We start from the raw sequence: 20,021 nt of genomic DNA, 5'->3' as shown, positions 1-20,021 counted from the left end.
CTGTGGGGAGCCTAGCCTGAGAACCCCTGGTGAAGGGATTATATATGAATGTATCACATTTGCATCACAGTCTTCCTCGAAGGAGCTCAGGGGGACCTATATGGAGAACTTCGTATTTTTGGAACCGCCTCCATAAATTCAGTTAGATTGATTGTGATGCTTCATGGCTGAGGAAGAATTGACCCAAAGTTGTGGCCAATAGACTGCACTGAATGTCAGGATATTCCACAAACTTGCTTTCCTATTTTCTGCCAACATGACTGTTGTAATGTGCTCTGCATGGGGCTGCCCTTGAAGGCAGTTCAGAAACCCTTATTGAACCAGAATGTGGTAGCCTGGTAAATATTTGGAATTAGCTGAAAAGGGCATTTAACACCTGTGCTAAATGCCCTTTTCCACTGGCTGCTGATTCCAGCCTAAATACAAGGTGCTGGTGTTTCCTTCCTTGTATTCCTTCTTGCTCTTTTTGAGAGCTGGTGATGGAAAACCTCTTGGCAGTCCCATCATCTGTCAGGCCGGTGGTCCCCACTGAATGGTCTTTTTTGGTGTTGGCCCCCAAGCTTTGGAAATGGTTATTAAGCTCAGTGCAGCAGATCTGGGAGATGAGTCTTTTAAAAATGAGCTGTCAAGACCTTTCTCCAGGAAAACCTTTTATTAACAGGCCTTGCTGAAGGAGAACCAGCATGGCTTCTTCAAGGGCAAGTCTTGCTTCACTAACCTGTTGGGAGTTCTTTGAGAGTGTCAACAGGCATGTGGATAAAGGTGATTTGGTTGACATAGTATACTTGGACTTCTAAAAAGCTTTTGACCAAGTTTGCCATGAAAGACACTTGAGTAAACTTAGCAGTCATGGGGAAAGGGGACAGGTTCATGTGAGGATTGATCTGGTTGAAGGACAGGAGACAGAGGGTAGGAATAAATGGACAGTTTTCACAGTGTGGTGGAGGAGCAAGAAGTGGGGTCCCCAAGGTATCTGTACTAAGACCAGTGTTCTTTAACTTGTTCATAAATGATCTAGAAGTTGGGGTAAGTAGCAAAGTGGCCAAATTTGCAGATGACACTAAACTATTTAGGATAGTGAAATCCAAAACAGATATTGACGAGCTCCAAAAAGATCTCTCCAAACTGGGTGAGTGGGCAAGAAAATGGCAAATGCGGTGCAATGTAAGCAAGTATAAAGTGATGTATATTGGGGCAAAAAACCCCAACTTCACATATACACTGATTGCGTCTGAGCTGATGATGATTGACCAGGAGGGGTTGTGGTGGACAGCTTGTTGAAAGAGTTGACTCAGTGCATGGCAGCTGTGAAAAAGGACAATTCCATGCTAGGGATCATTAGGAAGAGGATTGAAAAATAAAACTTGTAATATTAGAATGCCCTTATACAAATCTGTGGTGTGGCCAGTGCCCCAGTTGGAGTACTGCATACAGTTCTGGTCACCGTATCTTGAGAAGGACATTGTAGAAGTGGAAAAGGTAAAGAAGAGGGAAAACCAAGATGATCAGGGGCCTGGAGCACCTTCCTTCTGAGGCAAGGCTACAACATCTGGGGCTTTTTAGTTTGGAAAAAAGGTGACTATGGGGAGATATGATCGAGGTGAATAAAATTATGCATAGAGTAGACAGAGAGAAATTTTCCTCCCTCTCTCATAAAACTAGAACGAGTGGTCATTCCATGAAACTGAAGGATGGGAAATTTACGTCCAAGAAATAGAAGTACTTGTTCACACAGCACATATGGGATTCTCTGTCAAAGGATGTGGTGATGGTCACTAGCTTGGATGGCTTTAAAAGGGACTTAGACAAATTCATGGAGGGCAGGTCTATCAATGGTTGTGGGCCACCTCCAGCCTCAGAGGCAAGATGCCTCTAAGTACAGGGGAGCAACAGCAAGAGAGAGGGCATGTCCTCACTTCTTACCTGTGGGCTTCCCAGAGGCATCTGGTGAGTCACTGTGTGAAACAGGATGCTGGACTCGATAGGCCTTGGGCCTGATCCAGGAGGGCTGTCTTATGTTCTTATGACTAAGCATACAATCCTGCACGAATTACCTGGGCGTAACCCCCATTGAATACAATGGGACTTACTTTGAGTAAACGTGATTGCATTCAGACTGGGCTGCATGATTATATCTTAATGTTGGCTTCCTGTTTTCTCATCAGTTGCATTCAGACTGGGCTGCATGATTATATCTTAATGTTGGCTTCCTGTTTTCTCATCAGTTGCTCTTTTAATATTTTTGTTGTTTTGCTTTTACCCCAACTTTATCCATCACTTGCTTTGAGAACAATTGCTGAAAAGTGGGCTATAAATCTGCCAAATAAATAAAACAATACACATTTTATTTGTATATGGTCCTAGAAAGATATGGGAGGGTGCCTTTCTGTGGGCACATCAGTAAACACTTGTACAACTGCATTCTCCCCTCCCCCCCCACCCACCAAGAGGTGTGTAGTAACTTGTGTAGATTGCTGTCGGTGCTAAGGTTACCTTGTTTGATTTACACTGTAAAGTCTTCTTCCCACGCTGTCTCTCTCTCTCCCTGTTTATTCCCCCCCCCCAACTTTTGCTTTCTGGTTTTTCCTTTCTTCCCTCCTACATGTTGTTTGATGAAGATGAATTTTGAATGCAGCTGCCATGGTCTGCTTCTTAAACGTTCCCTACTTCCCACTTCGGGTTTCTAATAAATTATTTGGATTTCAGCATGTCGTCTTTCATTTATTTTGCATTCCTTCTAAGTGCATTTTACTAAAGTCTTTAGTATTTTCTGGATAGTGCTCGAATGCAGAGATCAGTGGGCAGTTGCGGCCAAATAACGCAGTGTGATCACGAGAATTGTGGAGAGTGCTTCTCCTGTCCTAGGCATCTGCAAGGTTGTCATCTACAGCTGTGACCTTTCCTGATCCAGGACTTGCTCTTTAACCTCAGCCTGCAATTGGGACCTATTTTTTGTGTGTGTTCTCTTTAAAAAGAGCATGGGAAACTGCCTTATACCGAGTCCCATCATGGTCCATCTGGCTCTGTATTATCCACTCCAACTGGCAGAAGGTTGGAGATTTGGAGACTCCAGGATCTCAGGCAGAGGCCTTCCCGAAATGCCTTTGTACTGCAGATGCCAGGGGCTGAATGTTACCAGGTGTGCTCTGAAGTATGACTACCACCACCCTTGTGACTATGTTTTGCTTAAAGTGGGGGAAATTAGCTTCAGATGGGTAAACAATGTTAACCTTAAAATACCAGGGAAAGTTGGCCGTGATATGGATACACTGGAAGGAGGCAAGAAGAAGGTAGACACATGACTTTGGAAACAAACACTTGCTTTATTGAGAGGTCACAGGGGTACAGAAGGTGAAAGAAGAATGATGAAGGCAAGGATTAGCAACCAAAAGGTATAGTTGTGCTGTTGAGTCGGGCTTACCAAGTCTTAGCATTAGGAAAGGCGGATAGAAATTTTGAGGTGAAAGAGCTTAGAGAAAAAGAGACAGAAAAGCCGTGTTCCATAGCTACCTGGTCTAGGTGGATCCTTCTCTCCAGTTGGCTCAAGCACGTGTTGAGCTATGGGATGTAGGAGCATGCTAAGGTGGCGTGAGAATACGAGAGCAATGCCTTCTTGGGAGAGGCGTTTAGTCAAAAAGGCATGATTTCAGTCCTTTGGGGCACAATAGAATTTGGAAACCACAGGGTCTTGGAATGCTTGCTCTGTATAAAATATTAATTTCTGATATTGATTAGGTTATGTCCTAGCTGTTACCTCCTTTGTGCTTCATAAATGAAGGAACTGCTTTGCAAGTTGGTTGCTGAAAGTAGCACTTGGAATAAAAATGGGAGTAGGAGCATCTCTTTCCCTGTGGTCCCTACTCCGTCACACAGAGCCCCTGGTGGCGCAGTGGTAAAACTGCCGCCCTGTAACCAGAAGGTTACAAGTTTGATCCTGACCGGGGGCTCAAGGTTGACTCAGCCTTCCATCCTTCCAAGGTCGGTAAAATGAGTACCCAGAATTTTGGGGGCAATATGCTAAATCAGTGATTCTCAAACTTGGGTCCTCAGGTGTTACTGGACTTCAACTCCCATAATCCCCAACCAAAGGCCACTGAGGCTGGGGATTATGGGAGCTGAAGTCCAATAACACCTGAGGACCCAAGTTTGAGAATCCCTGTGCTAAATCATTGTAAACCGCTTAGAGAGCTCCGGCTATAGAGCGGTATAGAAATGTAAGTGCTATTGCTATTGCTATTGCTATCTCTTTTCTCTGGCATTACTCCCCAAATCTTGTTAAAATGGAAAAGGGGGAGAGAAAAGGGCACTGAGAAAATCATCCTTGTAGACCTCTTTTTAGCGAAGACTCATAGTGAAAGAAGCCAGCATTCTATCGCCTGTGGTCTCTTTTTGTACCTCTGATTGGGTCTGCCCTGAATCTCTGCATATGTTCAGACGCAGTTGGAGCTGTTGTGTTGGCTGATATGCTGGCTGTTCTGGCGGGGGGGGGGGGGGGGGAGCCCAGCCAGCTAGTGTTTCAATGGCGCACTGACTGGGGAGTGGGATGGGAGAGGGTACGAATGGACCTTCTCCCTGGCATTGGCCCTGCCCCTGTATCTGACATTGGATACGAGGGAGTGGAGCCAATGCTGAGGACAGGGCCCATCGGCTGCAGCAGAGCTTCCCTTCCCTAGTCAGGGGTTTGTGGTTTCGCTGACGAGGAGCTCCTTTCCCTGCCTCCTCGAGTAGGGATGTGCACGGAACTGGTTTGGAGGCCCTTTATGGCCCTCCAAACCAGTTTGAATGGTGGGCGGTTCTGCCGGTTTGAAGGCGGGGAGGGGGGTTCTGCTTTAAGGGTGGGGGGAGGGTGCGCATTCCCCTCCCTCCACTTACCACCTGCTGGCGCTCTAAGTTTTAAAAGTCCACTGGGGCGGCAGTGTACCTCCCTGCCGCCCCTTTGCCCCCTTTACCGGAAGTAGGCAGAAGTATCCGACGTGCCTGCACGCACCGGATGCATACATGGGCACGTCGCATGCACGGCATGATGCTTCTGCCTACTTCCGGTAAAGGGGCCAAGGGGCTGGCAGGGAGGTATGCTGCCGCCTCGGGGGAACTTTTAAAGCATGGAGCCCCGGTGGGGGGGGGGGAAGCGGAGGGAGGGGTAAGTGCACCCTCCCCCACTCTTAAAGCAGAAAAAAAACCCCACAACCTTCGAGCCTCCTCCACCCAGTAATGTGCACATCCCTATCCGTGAGAAGTCATGGAAAGGAGCTCTGTCAGTGATTTTTCACACAACACATAATGGGAACGTACTTTTTCACACAACACATAATCCACTTGTGGAATTCTCTGCCACAAGATGTGGTGACAGCCAACAATCTGGATGTCTTTAAGAGGAATGTGGATGACTTCATGGAGGAGAGGTCTATCATTGGCTACTAGTTGGAGGGCTAGAGGCCACCTCCAGCCTCAAAGGCAGGATGCCTCTGAGTACCAGTTGCAGGGGAGTAACAGCAGGAGGGAGGACATGCCCTCAACTCCTGCCTGTAGGCTTCCAGCAGCATCTGGTGGGCCACTGTGTGAAACATGATGCTGGATTAGATGGGCCTTGAGCCTGATCCAGCAGGGCTGTTCTTATGTGCTTATTTCATGACCACTGACTGGGGAAGGGAAGCTCTGCTGGGGCTGATGGGCCCCGTCCTTGTCAGTGGCCCTGCCCCTGGTGTAAGACACAGAGGGTGTGGCTTGGGGCGCTTGCATGCTTTTTGTGCACAATTGTGAAGCCTGGGGTGGGGGTGGGGGCTGCTGGTGGACTTTGTCCTCCAGCTGTGGCCAAGGCCCCTACGCCCCTGTGTTCAGTCCATACTGTTAATCATTGGCTAACACCATCTGCTTGCTTCTCTTCTCTCCTCCTGTCAGTCCTGTTCCTCTTCGCCCGTCTCTTTCCTCTCTCTCAAAAGAAGTGCCGTAGCACTGATGTTGCGATCCATCTTAGGCTATGTTCCAGTCCAGTTTGGGGTTGTGATGCGCCAGTTCAGTCTGTAGTTTAAAGGACTGGTTTGTTATTGCACTAATTCCAAGAGCAAAAGCTGGTAGTGGCACAATCAGGTCTGGTGTAGTGTGGTGGCTAAGAGACCGGTCTGTGGAGCAGGACATCCCTGGTTTGAGTCTCGCTCCTGCCACAAACTCACTGAGTGGGCTTAATTAAGCCATTCCCTCTCAACCCAGCTGCAATATAGAGATCACAATGCACCTGCTTTACAAGGTGGTTTTAAGTTTTACCACACGACGAAATACATGCAGTGCTTACGGATTAGGGTTCCCACATGCCGTCTGAAGGGGCAGTGCAAGTCATTACTTCTCCTCAGCAGTTTGGGTTGTAGGTTTGTGAGAGCATGGAAAATGTATGTATTTATTTTAAATGTATTTTAAGGGAGCTTTTATATCCAGAAATCTGCAAATTGGCATACAGTAAGAATAAAGGCAACTGGCTTTGAGGGTTTGTCCATGTATGTACCAAGTTGGATTAAGTTAGAACCACTCTCTGTAGTCAGGTCTAAGGTACTGGGAATGGGGGTAGGAAGAGAGATGTAAGAAGTAGTTAAAATTGTATTTTAAAATGATTTAAGCTGCTTTGAGGATCTGATGGTCCAAAAGCAGGGTATCAATCTGATAAATAGATTCAGAAATTTGGAAACTAAACAGCTTAAAAAGAAGTTATTTTTGCTTTGTTTCTGCAAGTGGAAGTTCTGGTCCTTTTTCTGACGCTGGTCCCTGTCTTACCGAAAAGCACCTTAATTTAAAATGCCAGCATCCTGCTTTGAGACACCTCATCAGTATACGCTGGGCAGCTGAAGTCACCGCAGGAACCCAGTATAAGCCTGTCTTCCTTTTAACACCCAAAGAGTTCCCATGATTAATATTTATACAAAATGCTTTCATGTTTCCACAGTAAAATTGTCTTTCTATCAAAGGAAGCAGTGACTTTTCCCTGTTGAATCAGTGTGTGTGTCGGCGGGGTGGGTGGGGGGTAGCCTGCAAAAGAGTTTTTAGCAAGACTGCATCTGAGGCAGACATCAAGCAGAGAGGAAACAATCCTGGCCTCTCTCTAATTTGGTGTTTCATTTTGCGAAATTGCCGACTCGGAGAAAAGTAAAGCATTTACATGTATATTAACCAATGTTTGCCAGTTCTTGGAATGGTGCCAGTTCTCCCAGGACCACGCAAATGCTCTGAGCTGAATGAGTAATAATCTACTGTTGTCAGTCCTAGTTTATTGATGGGTCGGAAGAGCAAGTGTTTGCCATTTCAAGTTGTTCAGTACCCAAAATGCTATCTATGTGATGTCAGTTTTTGGAATCTGGAAACAAAGGTTCCAAGGGCATGTTTCTAAACAGAGTCAGGCTGAGAACACAGGACTCATGAAAACATGCATGTTCATTACTTGACATGGCTCACCACTGAATATGTGAGCTGCCTCCTGTTTATTGTTGCAGTTTAGTGTTGTACACGCACACACACGATGTGCAGAACGTTCCTCGGCTGGAACATTCTGCCTTAAACGGGCTGTTTCGAGCATCCCGAGCTCAAAACAGATCATCCTTTAAAAGGACTGTTTTGAGCTCTGGAATGGAATGACCCATTCCAAGGCAGAACGTCCCAATCTTGTCCAAGCACCATTTTTGAATCCAAAATGGCACTCGGACCAGGTCAGGATGTTCTGACGGCTCAACCGGTTGTTCCAGTTGAACATTCCATGCATTTTGCGTTTCTTTCCAAGCTTGGAACAGGATGCAGAATGTGTTTCGTGCACAGCCCTAAAGCAAGTGCATGCACGCGCGTGCGCGCGCGCGCACACACACACACACACACACACCACAACTAGGGACCCACAAATTTAGGCTTAGCTCTTTACCCAGCTTTTGTTTGTGGTCGCTACAAATCCTCTCTCTTCCCTCAAATTCTTTTCTGGCAGAGGGCTTAGGAGAGAAGCAGGTCTTCTGTCACTTGCACTAGGATACAAAGATGGTAAGAAACAGTGGGAGCCCTCTTGACTGCTCAGAAAGGATTCCTGCTGTTTCTTACCCTCTCAGAAATGGCAGTGGAAATGAGACCTCTGGGGGCAAGATCTTTTGGTGCTGGGCATCCTGCTTGCCAGAAGGCTGGGGGCACTCACCACTGGGGAGCTGACAAGTGGATTTGTAGATGCTTGACGACAACATGTCAGCAAGGTGATATGAATATTTTATCTGTTGCAACTGTTCTCACAGATGCAAATCATCACTTGATGATAGTCATTGTGTGATGGACCAACATGTATGAACTTGCCCTTTCTTAGGTTGCAAAGTTCTGTTGGCGAAGGGCCTTGAGCCATCTTTTTACATCCCCCGCCTCCACATGTTCAATCAGTGTGTGGAGGGGAGCAGGATTTTGCTGGTTGGCCTTGCCCTCCTTCTTTTTCAGTCTGGGGCTTGAGAGGTGTATTAGTTAAAGTCAGTAGGGAGTGTAGGCCATGTTATAGGTCAGGGCTGTGGTCGGCTCTCAGTGGGCCTGCTTCAAATTATTTATTTATTTATTTATTTATTTATTTATTTATTTATTCGATTTAATTAATTGGACTGATTACAACTGGGCTTGAGAAATCCCAGGCACCGGGGAACCATAGTGTCTTAAAATGCATCCATAGTGCCTGGACTAGAATACTCAGAGGCAGAATTAATAAAATCTTATTTGTCCCAGGCAACCCTGTTTCTGTTCTAAATATGTTACTTGTAAAAGAGATAAAGATAAGCCTGTCTGACCTCCTGCTGCAAGATGTCTCTCACTAAATCTGGTAATTTTGTCAAGTGTTCATTGTCTGGCTCCTCTAAATTTTTGGGCTGTTTCTCAGATCCAAAGAAAATTGGTCAGGGCTTGGGTTACAAGGCAAACCAAGAAGCAGAAAGCAATAATCTGCCCCTACAGTGATCATAAATAGTTCTCCAGTAACATCGGGGCCTCATTCTGGAGGCACCCATTACCAGCTCTGTGGAGGCGAGCTGGTCTTGTGGTAGCAAGCATGAATTGTCTGTTTGCTAAGCAGGGTCTGCCCTGGTTTGCACTTGACTGAGAGACTGCATGTGTGAGCACTGTAAGACATTCTCCTTAGAGGATGGGGCTGCTCTGGGAAGAGCACCTGCGTAGTTGCATGCATAAGGTTCCAAGTTCCCTCCCTTGCATCTCCAAGATAGGACTCAGAGAGACTCCTGCCTGTAACCTTGGAGAAGCCGCTGCCAGTCTGTGTAGACAGTTCTGAGCTAGATGGACCAATGGTCTGTCTCAGTATATGGCAGCTTCTTATGTAGTCTCTGTCCCCTCTTACGGAAAACTACTTGGATTTAAAAGGGCCGGGGGTGGGACCAGTGTTCCCTCTAACAGGGATTCCCAGATGTTGTTGACTACAACACACATAATCCCGAAGCAAAAGCCATTGCAGCTGGGGATCCTGGGAGTTGTAGTCAACAACAGCTGGGAATCCCTGTTAGAAGGAACACTGGGTGGGACTGCATAGTCTTCTGCTGCTCTTGGATGTGACATAGCAGCAAGGGGTGCCCTTCTGTACGGTGAAGTGTTCTAGGGAAATGTTTCTCAACGTTTTTGAGGTCATGGGCCGTTACATTCTTTGTGCGCAGTTTCCCGGACCAGCAGTTAGTGAAGGAGTTGCCCCCGCCAGGCAACCCCCAAACAATTTTGGGCTTTTGTGGGCTGCTGCTGCCGGGAGCTCTCTAGAGCTCATTTCCAGGCAGTCCTCGCTGATGGATAATGTTCCTTTCGAGGAAGCAAAATGAACGTGATCCAGCAGCGAGGGCTGCCTGTCTAGAAGTGAGCTCTGGAGAGCTCGCCCCGGCTCTATGGATCCCAGGCCCTGCCCCTCTGTGCATGATGTCACGTGTAAAGGGGACAGTGCCTGGGATCCACAAGGCCCGGGATCCACAGAGCCCGAGCGAGCTCTTCAGAGCTCATTTCTAGGCAGGCAGCCCTTGCTGTTGGATCACGTTCATTTTGCTTCCTCGAAACAAACATTATCCAGCAGCAAGGGCTGTCTGGAAATGAGCTCCAGAGAGCTCCTGGCGGGAGACCCCAGCGGCCCTAAATTCTTTGGGGGGTGGGGTGGTGGTTTTTATTAGTGATGCCCCACGGTGGGTGACACATCTTTCGTGACGCCTTACGGACCGGCAGCGGTCCGCAGACCGGCAGTTGAGAAACACTGTCCTAGGGTGAGTCCTCTGAATCAGAAGAAGGTGGCAGGGCTTCCTTCGTAGGCACTGAGAGTGGAAACATTGCTGGTCCCAGGGGCATGCCTTCCATGGGAGTCGCTGGCAAGACTGTTACTTCCAAGGGTCTTCATTGGGAGGCCTGGATCAGCAACAGCTTGTGGAGCTATTTTTGTGGTGGAGCAATTGCACCTTCAGCTAATGGGCAGACACTGAAAGAATGTTGCGGTGAGCCCTGAAGCCCCAACCCTTCCTGTAGCCTCAATAGGGCTCTGATCCAAAGTAGGCCGACATCTTCCTTTTGAGAAGGGCGGATGGAAGAGAAGCTTTGGGCTGTGAACAAGTGTTGTGTCTTCAGCACTGGACTTTGGTGTGGGCCTGTCATCTCTTCCACTCTTGAGTATGGTAGTGGTCACTGTAAAGCGTCTGGGACTGGAATTGGAGTTCAGTTGGGATGCATGTGGTCGCTCAAGGGGAGCAGAGCTGGTCTTGTGGTAGCAACCATGAATTGTCCCCTTTGCTAAGCAGGGGTCCAAATGTTGTAGGAGTGACAACATGTGCGCACTGCAAGGGATGGGGCCATAGCTCAGTGGAAGAGCATCTGCACGCTTGCATTCAGAAGTGCTCAGATTCAGTCCCTGGTATCTCCAGGTAGGGTTGGAAGAGACTTGCTTGAAGCCTTCGAGAGCCACTTCCAGTGTAGACAGTACTGAGCTCTGCAGGACCAATGGTCTGACTTGATATAAGGCAGCTTCCAGTGTAGCTGGAACCTGAGTTGCAACTGCATGCCAGGAGCTTGGGAAATGGCAAGAGAAATTCCCCTGGATTATCAGCTTGGTAGAGCCAATGAGTCCCAACAGGGTCTGACTCCATATAAGGCAGCTTCCTGTGTTCCAATATTGCAGCCTGCCGAGGCTTGGGGGGCTCCAGGCTGCTGTTCTGGGTCCCTCCCCTGTTTCTGGCGAGTTCTGTCTGTGCTGGGTCAGCAGTGGGTTCCTGCTCTTCTTCTTCTGAGGAGTCCTCCTTGGTTTTGGGATCTGGGCACAAGCAGATCGTGACAAAAGGGGCGTGAGAAGAGGGGTTAAGTATTCCTTGGGCAACACTTTGGCTATTTAGACCAGGGTGAAGGGATGACAAATAACGGTCTTGTGCAAACCAGACTTGGCTTCCTGGCCTGTTTTTCAAAGCTCTGTCACTTGAACTACAGAAGCCTCTGCAGCTGTGAACTCTACATGGCGGCATGCTCCCTGGTGCCACAGTATAAAGAAAGAAAAATGATCTGTTCAAAGTGCTGTTGGAGAGACAAATGATCACCCATGACTTTCTGCTTCTCCCTTAACGAGTGGTGGCTTCCCATATATGTTTGCTGTGTTAGGATCTGTAGCTCTTTTCCCTTTTTAAGGCATTGGTGCTCTGCAGTAAGACGTTTCCGGTCTTTTCTAATAACTCGCCACCCCAAAGCAGCATGCTTTTAAACAAGTTCCTGGAAATTACCAGATCTGAACGCAGTCTTTAGGCACACATTTGTCTGCCTGGAGGTTTTTCACACATGGTTCTATGCCTCGGGGTATCTGAAGAGCGAATCTGCTTCGCAGCAGATTCGAGGCATTTTAATTCAAGGGATTAGATGGACCATTCGCACAGCCATCAGCACCTCCATCAACACCTTTGGAGAAAGCAGAAGCCCCAGAGCTTTTTTCAAAAGCTGCTGGAAATAGAGGATTTTTTTTACCCCAGACATAACTTGGGCTAAACCAGAATTTGCAACCTCCCTTCGGAGAAAAACAAAGCCCTGTCTGTCCTGGTCTCTGAAAGCCCACAAGGAGGCCGGTTTAAATCCACTGAATATGTGGACTGGCACACTCCAATCAGGAGTGGATTTGGGGGGCAGTGGTGGTGGGGAATCCCTGTCTGTAAAACCTCCTAGCAGGTAAGACCGTGCATTTCATTTCATTTCATTTCATTTCATTTATTTATTTATTTATTTTATTTAAACATTTTTATACCGCCCAAAACTTACGTCTCTGGGCGGTTTACAACAGAATAAAAACAAAGTAAAACATTCGTTAAGACAAAAATGGGGCGGTGGGGGGTGGGGGACACACATATTACAACAATTTAAAAATTTCAAAATAATATTTTAAAACAGCATTAAAACCATTAAAATGATATTAATTTATTTAATTAATTTAAACGAAGAAGCAGACACTAATACGGCAAACATACATCTAAAACTGCCCTTTTCCCTCCATGCCTGAAGCCTATTGGATGGGACTGTTCAGACGCCTTTTGCCTCCCAACTGCTGCATTCTTTCAGAAAATTCTGTTCCCGGCAACAGATAACCCAGCAACCAGCTGATCACGGTCTCTCCTTTGTCGCTGAGACCTGCATCAATTAAGTGTCTCTTGGTTCAAAGGCAAAGATAGAAGTCAGGAACTCTGGTTCAGGCCTCACGTTCACTTGTAGGTCAGTCTGGTCTTTCTCTACTGATGCTCCCCTGTGCCAGGTAACTTGCACACTTGATGCGAGCTCCTAGGGACAGAACACCATGTTTCCCTTCTGTTAAAGCCTGTAACCTGTTTGGGAGTCAGGCCTCACCTTGAGTTATATAATACTGTTGAAAGAGAGGTGTTTTTTAAAAAATTTTTTGGCACAATCACTGGAGGGTGCCATAACTTAGCACAGGGCTTTTTTTTTTTTTTTTAAGACCATAACTTAAGAAAGATGTTTCCCGTTGGCCTGAGGTTAGTCTTTGAAGGATCGGAAATAGAAAGTGGCAGCAGAGAGCCACCTATTAAGTGTGCTTTTATGGGGATTGCGCTGGAATAGAAACAAGAAAAATTACCGCAGCCTTTGAGGTGATCTAGATCTGCTGCTAGAGGAAGCAGAACATGAAACATTAAAAGGTGAAGAGCCCTCGAGTTGTATCCAAGGAGGAATGAGAAACCAATGGCATATGTTTCCAAAGCTGCCTTGGGAAATGAAAAAGCAAACCCCAGATGGGATGGAGGTAGCTGACAGGATCTTCATTCATTTTTGGTGCACACTTTAAATTGCCTAAAATATAATTTTCGGCAGCCTGAACTTTTAAGTGGCTAACCTGCAGCACGAGCGTAGGCATGAGCAGGGTGGTGGTGGTGTCCCAGAAAGCAGGAGATCTCAGCTGTAGCCACGGCCTGGTGTAGACTTCATGACAGAGCAGGATTTAGCCCTCCATTCTGTGCCTTGAGCTCTTTCACGCTCCTTCCCGCCTCATCATGTACTCAGATTCTCTCCCTCACTCCCTGCTTTGCACTAACTATCGTCTGTGGTGACATCCCAAGCAGGCAGGTTGTGCTTTCCGCAGACCATAGTTTGCCCCCAAACGAGAACTGGAAACCCAGTTCAAGATGTGTTTCTCATTCTGGTTTGGAGAGAGCTCTGGTCTGTGGAAACCATAGCTTGCTCAGTTTGAACGGCACAGGAACCGGGTTTGCTCAGTACAGGATGTGAAAGAGAGTGAGGGATGAAGCCTGCAAAAAGAGGAGCTGCTACTACTAGCCAGCGTGGTGTAGTGGTTAGGGTGCTGGACTAGGACCGGGGAGACCCGAGTTCAAATCCCCATTCAGCCATGAGACTTGCTGGGTAGCTCTGGGCCAGTCACTTCTCTCTCAGTCTAACCTACTTCACGGTGAGGAGGAACTTAAGTATGTAGAACACCGCTCTGGGCTCCTTGGAGGAAGAGCAGGATATAAATGTAATAAATAAATAATAAATACTACTACTACTACTACTACTACTACCATGAATATTTATATACCATTCTTCAACCAAAGTTCTCAAAGCAGTTTACATAGCAAAATAAATAATGCATGAATAAGATGGTCCCCTGTCCCCAAAGGGCTCACAATGTAAAAAGAAGCATACGGCAGATACGGCAACAGCCACTGGAGGATGCTGTGCTGGGGTTGGATAAGGCCAGTTGCTCTCCCCCTGCTAAATATAAGAGAATCACCACTTCAGAAGGTGTCTCTTGCTCATTTAGCGGCGATAAGCCCAGTTAGCAGGGCAAAACTTATTCATGAGAACTGAACTTTGGATTGGCCATTACTTCTGAATAGAACCACCGAGTGAGACCTAGACTCCACTTGCTTCTCCCTTCTGTACCATTGCTTTCTTCTCAGCCCAGGCATCAGAGGTAAAACCACACCCATAGCATGTACTATAATGTGCACTAGAGTGGTACAATCTCATACTGTGGACTGGGCATGTGTCATATTTGCCAACAAAGACTTACTGTACGGCATGGTGTATTTTTTGTTGTTAAATCTAGGGCAGTTTGAAAATGAAAAATAATTTTTTTTAAAGGGCCATTACTGCCTACTGTCTACCAGTTAGGCTCTGGTTTTCACCCTGTTTAACCCAAGTGTGTGTGTGTTAAGATTAACACACCTTTAAAAAATGATAGAAGTAGCAATACCTCTTGTGGTGACTTAGCTAACATCTCTCTTCCAGTGCTTCTTTGCTCTCAGAATGTCCTTGGTATACATTTTCTCTCCTTTGTTCACTAATTAATTTCGGTTGAGCATTAACATCCAGGAAACAGGATACTCCCCCCCCCTTTTGCAAGCCCATTTTCTCATTAGTAAAATGGGCACATTCTTTGATATCTGCCCATTTGGACTTGGAGCATACAAATTGCTTGGCTTAGTCAAGTGAAGATTGATCTCTTGACTACCAGCCTGTCTCCAGCAGTGGCCAGCCAGATTACTCTGGAAACTCACAAGAGGGCATGATCTTTTAATTATTATTATTATTTTTACATTTTATATCCCACTCTACCTCCAAGGAGCCCAGAGTGGTGTACTACATACTTACGTTTCTCCTCACAACAACCCTGTGAAGTAGGTTAGGCTGAGAGAGAAGTGACTGGCCCAAAGTCACCCAGCAAGCATCATGGCTGAATGGAGTTCTGAACTCTTGTCTCCCCGGTCCTAGTCCAGCACTCTATAACCACTACACCACGCTGGGTTTCAGCAAGAATCTTGCTTCTTGCTGGTAATGTCATCCCCTCGTGTCCCCATCAGTGTTCTCTCTAATCTTTTTCATCTCTGTGGAATGAGTTTTGTTCTGGGTGGCAGTATCAAGGCAGTGTGCATGTATATGCATTCAGCGTGGGGCCTTTCTGACTCAACCTGAGCGGGATCTAAAATTTATTGAACAGACATCAAAAAACTTGTGAGTGTGTACACATGTGCATGCTTTAGAGGGAACACTGGTCCCCATCAATTTGATACTAGGGGAGATACTCCTCCTGTATATGGAGGCTCCATTTAGAGAAAGAATAATCCTGTGAACTGGAACCTATTTGCAGTAGTTGGGGGAATTTTGTCCCACATACCTAGGCAATAGCATAAGCCCCTAGCTGTGTGTGTATTGGATTGTACATATTCATAGAGGATAGTTCCAGCAATGGATGTCATGCAGAACCTTAGTTAAAGCCTGGCTCTGTGGAATGACTTTGAGCTTCTGGAGCATGTGCTTTACCACACAAGCATCTATTTCCAATCTAGGTTAATATAAACCAAGATTGGTCATGACATATGAACCAACTGATCTTGGTTTATTCTCACCTCTTTATTGGAAATCAGCCATGATCTACAACTCACTTCAAACTGGTTACAGATTGAGATATATTTCAAGTATGTCGGTTAGAATAAACCAAGATCAGTTGGTTCGGACATCGCTATGTACTTGGGATAGATATGTGTGCGTATGTATATGTGTGAGTTTAAACACTGGGAGGAAAAAATGAATCCAGAACTGTGCATGTTTGCTCTTTCTTAGACAGCTGTAAACCTTTTTCTCTGTTTTGGGGCGTTCTTGTTTTTTGTGATTTTCTGTTGATACTGCTTGTCTGTGGATATTTATGTAATGATTTTGATTGCTTTCCTTTTTGTGTTCTAATGTATTTAATTTTTTAAAAGATGTTTAAAAACCCCAACCATCTTGGTTTATTTGAACCTAGACTAGAAACAGGTGCCTGTAGGCATGGAAAGAGGAAACGTGTGTTTCCAAGGCTTGGGGATGTCGCATGGGACTAGATCTTAATCGACGTTCCACATGTTGTCTAAACGAGCTAGTTCACGGCTTTAGTCATAACCACGATGGCTAAATGGAATGTTTTATGTTCAGAGGTTGTATGCTGCAAAATATTGGTTGCTGGGAAACAAGAGCAAAAGAAGTTGTTGGCTTCAAGCCCTGGTTATGGACTGCCCAAAGGCATCTGATTGGCCACTGTGGGAAGTAGGAAGTTGAACTTAATAGACCTTGGTCTGATATAGCAGGGCTTTGTGTGTGTGTGTGTGTGTGTGTGTGTGTGAGAGAGAGAGAGAGAGAGAGAGAGAGAGAGAGAGAGAGAGAGAGACTCTAGTGAAATACTACGAGCAGAGGAGCTCAGTGGAGTTATATTTATTTTCTTTCATTGGCAGGAAAGAAGAGCAGCTAGATTTTCTTGCAAACTTCTTGTTTGTATTTGAGGGCAATTATGTGAGAAAAATACTTACCTTTCCTGTCTACTCCAGGCAGAACCCAGTTGCTTTCTAATTTTTAAAGGTTTAGTTCGGAATGAATTTCTGCAAAGGGAGTTTCAGTTTACATTTATGCTGCTCTGTCTTTCTGTGCAAACTCCGTGAGACGCGTTGGGATCTGATCAGCCCTATCCCCCAGTGTCATCATTATGGGCTGCCTTAAATAATAGCAAGTGGGTGCTCTATTAATCCACGCAGAGGAGGTAGATGGCCTGTTCCTGGGTGGGCTTTTTTGGTGAAATGGAATGGAACAGCAAGTTAGGTTTAAGTGATGATTAGAAGGAAGAGACTGTCCCTAATTATATCCCTCTCTAGAAGGAAGAGACTCTAATTATATCCCTCACAGTTGGAGCGGGAAGAGGAGTACCTTTTAATGTGACTGTTGCAATTTCCTATTGGTATGAAATCTTGTGGTGATAGAAGGGGATAGAATATTGACCTTGCGAATGGGAAACCCAGGTGCAAAATTGCCCCCGCCCCCAATTCTCACAGACTCACTTCGGATATAACACAAAACCAGGGTGTCTTGCTCCCGTATGAACAAGCCCATCCATTGTCACAGGCCCTGGAATCTGGGTGCTGTGGTCCAGCTTGGGAACTCCTTGGAAGAAGGTGGCACAGGGTCATATAGGGGTGCATGGTAAAGACAGTCCTTGATCACACCAGAGGTCAGCGGATACAGCGGGCTAAGCAGATCAGGGTCAAGCCAGTGAGCAAATGGGCACAGAGGGCTAGGGAAAGCAGAGCAAGCTGGTCGAGGTCAAACGGTTCGGGGCTGGAAACCAGAGGGCATGCTAGAGAAGCAGACCCACAGAGGGCTCCCTATGAGCTGTTGCTCCAGCAAAGACCCGGCGTGACTGCAGGGTTTCTCAGTGCAGCCCTGGTTTGATGGAAGGTCACTCCGCCCTCAGAGCAAGGCTGCAAGCAGTTGAAATGGACCTCTGCTGCCTTCGTCTCTGGCTCTGAGGAGGCGGTGGTGGCTCTGTTTCCCTTGTGATTCGCTGGCCTTATGAAGGAGGGCTGGGCGGAGTCTTGAAAGTCGGGAAGTGCCTGAACCGGTTGGATGCCGCAGGATGGAAGCACCGAACCGTTTCGGGCAGGCGCATCCAAGCTGCTCAAGTGGGGCGGGGAGCGGGTCCTTTTAACATGGAGGAATGCAGGTGCTTCCCTGCTCCTCCACCACCAGCAGGCAAAAGACCATGTGTGGCTGCTTCCTTCTTCCAAGCAGCTTGCACACGGAATCGGCACACACATGGCCGCCGCACATGTGCCGCACGCAGGCTACTGGAACGAGGAAGTAACTGTGTGTGGTCTTTTGCATGCCAGCGCTGGTTCGGGGTGAGTGGTGGGGCAGCCGAGGTAAGCACCTGCATTCCTCTTTTTTAAAGGAACCAATCCCCGCCTGTGGCTGCTGATCCATCTCATGCACATTCCTGCTTGAAACATGGGGTCCTTGGTGGTCTTTGAAGGTCCCGGGCCTTCCAGATGGGGCTGTAATTCAGTGTTCTGCACCCAGTCTCCCTCCATGGCCGTGGTCTTGTCCAGAGTGGATGGAGAGGTCCGACTGCGAGTCGTGACACTGGCTGCCCTGGAACCCAAAGTTTGCCAGGTGGGAAAAGGAAAGAGGGCTTCTTCAGTGGTGATACCCAAATTATGGAACTCCCTCCCCCGGCACATGCACCTGGAGGCTTCACATTATCTTGGAGAGGAGAGCTGGTCTTGTGGCAGCAAGCATGACTTGTCTGCTTAGCTAAGCAGGGCCTGCCCTGGTTGCATTTGAATGGGAGACTAGAAATGTGAGCACTGTAAGGTATTCCCCTCAGGAGATGGGGCCACTCTGGGAAGAGCAGAAGGTTCCAAGTTCCCTGCCTGGCTTTTCCAAGATTGGGCTGAGAAAGACCAGCCTGCAACCTTGGAGAAGCCTCTGCTAGTCTGTGAGGACGATACTGAGCTAGATGGACCTATGGTCTGACTCAGTATATGGCAGCTTCCTATATTCCTATCTTTTCAATGCCGGGCAAATTCTGTCCTGTTGTCTGAGGTTTTTATTGGAATTTGATCACCTTTTTGGTGTGTGTGTTTTCCCTCTTGAGAGTGAATAGAGCTGGTCTTGTGGCGGCAAGCACAAATTGTCCTCTTTGCTAAGCAGGGCCTGCCTTGGTTTTCATTTGGATGGGAGACATTTGGATGCTGTAAGAGATTTATCTTAGGGGATGGGGCCATAGCTTAGTGGTAGAGCATATGCTTTCATGTAGAAGGTCCCAGGTTCAATCCCTGGTGTCTCCAGGTAGGCCTGGAAGAGTCTCCTGGTTGAAACTTTGGAGTGCTTCTGCCAATCAGTGTAGAGAGTCCTGATCTAGATGGGCCTATGGTCTGACTCAGTATAAGGCAGCTTCCTATGTTCCTATGAGTAATTGGCTGGGTTTTTTTTTTTAACATATTGTTTTTAGCTGCTAGTTTGCTTTGTTTTAATGTTTTGTGTTTTAAAATAATTTTCTTGTTTTTTGTTTGGTTTGTGTATGTGTGTTTATCGTTAGACCCACTTAGAAGCTTTCCCATATAGTGGAGTATAAATCCATACATGAACAAACAATATTTTGTGTTACAGTACATACACAAGACTTGGGCTTGCATGCTCGTTTCTCCACAAAGGAGGGAAGAGATTTACAGCCTCTGTTTCTGGTTATATGCAAATCACAGTTTCCCATTCTATCCAAATATGGGAAACTGTGGTTTGTTCAACAGTTAGAAATCAGGATCCTAGTTTGATATACTGATTTGTTAATGTTTTCTGCATTTGGAAGAAACTGAAGACTGCAGTTTGTATCAAACCAGGATAGGCAAGGAATTGCCACTTGCAAAGGGGGGAAGAAGGAGCGTGAGCGTGCAAGACCAAAGCTCCTAATAATTTGTTCGTGTCCAGCTAAAGTACGGCTTGGCATTGTGCCTGAACCACCTTGACGTGTCCTTGGACAATCACTCTGTCAGCCCAACTTTCCATAGAGAACTGTTGTCAGAATAAAAATGTGACTTGATCATGCTCTTATGCGCGTGCACACACACAGCCACACTTGTAGGTGGTTACAGGCTATTATTAAAAAGAGAATCGCTGTCTTTGAATGTAAATGACCAAACACCTGAGAGAAGGGAACTGTTACAAAACAGCCATTCCCACTCTGTATGGCAGGTACCTGAGAGTGCTGTGAGATTATTGCTCAT

General features: G+C 46.6%; 1 long non-coding RNA gene across 3 annotated transcripts in view; it reads left to right on the top strand.

Annotated features, from left to right (window-relative positions):
- LOC128351465 (uncharacterized) overlaps positions 1 to 20,021 on the top strand; it is a 101,597-nt gene that overhangs the window by 42,617 nt on the left and 38,959 nt on the right. Inside the window, exon 1 of one of the 3 annotated variants that reach the window (XR_008319788.1) lies at positions 12,563 to 12,699. The exons of 1 other annotated variant lie outside the window; for it this stretch is intronic. This is a non-coding gene — a long non-coding RNA (uncharacterized LOC128351465). Of the gene's footprint in view, positions 1 to 12,562; positions 12,740 to 20,021 lie in introns of those variants that run through there. One more of the 3 variants, XR_008319789.1, reaches the window with a different exon arrangement.

This window comes from Hemicordylus capensis, chromosome 3, assembly GCF_027244095.1.
Source record: "Hemicordylus capensis ecotype Gifberg chromosome 3, rHemCap1.1.pri, whole genome shotgun sequence".
Classification (NCBI taxonomy): domain Eukaryota; kingdom Metazoa; phylum Chordata; class Lepidosauria; order Squamata; family Cordylidae; genus Hemicordylus; species Hemicordylus capensis.
This window is presented reverse-complemented; position numbering and strand designations above follow the sequence as displayed.